Raw genomic sequence first — 3,554 nt, forward strand, 5'->3', positions numbered from 1 at the left:
AGCCTTCAAGATCAGTTCATTTTTAAATGTAGTTATGCAGTTATAAATTGGATAACTATATTTTTATATTTATATTTTCTGTACATCCAGGCTAAGGTGAATCATCAGCACAGAAATCTTGCTTCAGTGGGCTTATGAAATACACTAACGTGCTTTATTCAGTTTCCAGCCATTGTACCTGTCCAACCAACCACACTGTTCAGAAACTATCACAGCCTTTTTTGAAAAATCAATGCTACAACTTCACTAAATACCAGTCCTGCAGTCCCCCACAGAATCTTTGCCTTGGAGACATAGGATACGAACTCTTTTAAATATAACAGGACAGACATCAGTCCTTTATAGTAGGCAAGTGGGAGTTAATCCCATAGATGGCAGAGCTACCACTGCACGCAGAGAGCCACTTAAATGCAAGAGAATAACAGCTCATCTAAGGAACACAATTCCTTAGGATAGTGCTTGTTTCCTTAATTGAATCCTAACTATATATAAGAATATGCATGTCTAGAATGATGAAAGTATGATAAGCAGTCTTAAAAAAACTTCCTCAGGGTTTAATTACAAATTTTGAAATGAATATGTGCATGGAGGCTTCTACTTTCTGCATTTCCCCTGAAATGTTAAGCATGTTGTAATCCACTCATCATACACTGGAGGATTTTCCTGGCCAAGAAAAGCAAATGACTAAGAATTTTTTAAATCCAGAATAAAAATGTAAACTGTGCTAGTTCATCATCTTGGTTACTGTATCATAAATACAATATGTATCCTATCCTAAATCCTTCTCATGCCAAATGCCTGGGAATTCACCTACTCATAAAATAATTGTGCCTTTACATTATCTCTCCCTTATTGCTACGTTGTACTGCAGACAGAGACGTAGCTGGCACAGGAATTCATTGCATTGGTTTCAGAGCAAGGGAAATCTTGGCAAATCAAACAGCCTAGCAATGTATAACAGCAATGACACGCAAATTAGTGTCAAAAGTTGGCTATCACAGCAGGATCCATTATGTTAGCAGCAGGAAAACTCTATGGCAGCAATTGATTTTGGCAGCTATATGATGGTCTAATACTACTAAGATTTTATATCCTTTTTTCTTCTAAAAGTATTTTCATGTCCTTTAATTTTTAGTGCTACTTCTGAAATCCTACACCTTTGCCTTTTGTAATGCTCATGGTGTTCATATATCTCTGCTCAGACACAAGCAGAAACGATGCATCCAAAACTTTTCTTTCCTAAAGGAGCTGAATGTGGAATTTGGAGGCTTGGCTTCAGCACTTCACTAGACCAGCAGCCATGACCAGACCAAGACAGGGTTAAAAAAAACCCCACTCACATGCAGGATTGCAACAAATTCCTTCTCAAGGAGCAAACAAAAAAGGCTGGTGGATGTGGCTACTCTGAATCACTGTTGCATTCCAAAGCTTCTCCTATTGTGAGACACAGCATCCTTATCCAGAGAGAAGTGTGCAGGTTTAATCTAAAGTTTAATAAAGATGATTAATCAACATAATACATGTGATCCTCAGTCTGAATTATGACATTGTGACTCATGATAAAGAGCCTTTTACTTCCCCAGAAGACACACTGATTTCAGTGTCACCATTCAAGGGATAAAGATCAGTGGGATCTGGCCAGCCCTTCTGGGAGCAGATGTTCCAGTCTCTTAATCATCTTCATAGTCATTCATTGGAGTCTTTCCAGCATATCCCTGTCCCTCTTGAACTGGGGAGCTCAGAACTGGACACAATACTCCAGATGTGGTCTTATGAGGGCAGAGTAGAGGGGGAGAAGAACCTCCCTTGACCTGCTGGCCACACTGTTCTTAATACATCCCATGATACTATTGGCTCTCTTGGCCACAAGGGCACATTGCTGTCCCATGGATAACTTGTTGTCCACCAGGACCCCAAAGTCCTCCTTCACGGGGCTGCCTTCTAGCACATCAATACCTAATCTATATCAGTACATGGCATTTTTTCTCCCCAGGTGCAGGATTCTACATTTATTCTGTTGAACCTCATTAGAGTCCTGTTTGCCCAGCTCTCCAGTCTGTCTAGATCTTTCTGAACGCCTGAACAGCCTTCAGGTGTATCAGCCAATACACCCAGCTTTGTATCATCAGAAAACTTGCTGAGGATATACTGTCCCCTCATCCAGGTCACTGTTGAAGATGTAGGTGGCTTACTTCCATTCTGCCCTTACTCAGATTAGACCCTTAAAATCACACACATTCCACTCTTAGCCAAGACATGCAGCTTTCTCTAGCCTTTTCTGATTGTTTAAAAATGGTTCATCCTGAACCAAATAAACACTTCCATTTAAGAAAATTATTGAAATGCATATGTTCCTGAAGGTTTTTTATTTTGACAAATTGGCGTTGTCTCCAAAACAATGAGGCAGAAACAAATTTTGATACAAACACCCAAGGCAACATAAAAATAACAGAATGGCCCACTATCAGTTATGACTGACTCAGACTAGCAATACATTTACATTCTAAATGGGTATACACAGTTATTTAGGATACACAAAATAAAGTATAGCAATTTACTATAATGCAATTTTATGCTATGAAATCCATCAAATGAGTTACCTGTAGATCACACATTAAATAAATGATTGCATTGCATCACCAGACTCTATTGTCAAAGGTCCAGCAATAATTTGTTTGTTGCTTACACTAGAAATGCTCATTTCATTTTTAAAAAGACTCTACACCACAAAGCTGTATTTCTATCAAAGATTTTCAACACTTTTTCAAGCTATTTTTAACTGAGCTTTTATTCATTCCTTTCACCTGGCCTATTATGTTCCTAGCGGAAACAATTTCCATTACAATTATGTTTGTAGGAGTGTTGCAGAAAGGAAGCTCTAATACAAAATCAGCAGTCCAAGTTTCTCAGTACTAATTCACTAGGTCTATTATTTCAGTATTTTACAGATAATTCAAATAAATGCAAAGAAACTCATGACTTGGCAACATTCTTATTTATTCTTTGCCATGTAAAGTGATAAAGTCATTGCATTGCAATTATACACTGTATGCTTTGTGACAGTTTACCCTTCTGTTACATGGAGATGTCTATTTTCAGCTATCATGTCTTAGTGGACATAGTGGGACATGAGATATTGAAAACTAAGGCACAGTGGCAATGGTGGGATTAAGTTTCCCAGGGAGATCAAAACATGCTAAGGGGAAAAAATGACAGGATCAAATATAAGGTCAACAACATCTCTGCGTTCTTCTAGGATCAATATAGTTGGGTATTGCATTAGTACAGAGAAAAGTTTTCCAGTTTCCATTTATGAGGAACTTTCAGGACTATTTAGGTGAATTTGGGGTCTCTCCACTCATTCCTAGGTGGAAGTGGCAGCTGAAGGTGTTCCAGCAGACAGCCCATGGCACTAGCTTTCCCACAGCACATTGAAGGTGCTACATTGACATGAGGCCAAGGTATGTGCCATAACCCACAAAACAGCAAGAATGTTTAGTCCCACCTGTCTAGGTATGGTTCATATTTTAGTTTACTGATATCAGTAAACACTA

This window comes from Chaetura pelagica, unplaced genomic scaffold, assembly GCF_000747805.2.
Source record: "Chaetura pelagica isolate M959 unplaced genomic scaffold, ChaPel_1.0 scaffold127, whole genome shotgun sequence".
In the NCBI taxonomy this organism is placed as follows: Eukaryota; Metazoa; Chordata; class Aves; order Apodiformes; family Apodidae; genus Chaetura; species Chaetura pelagica.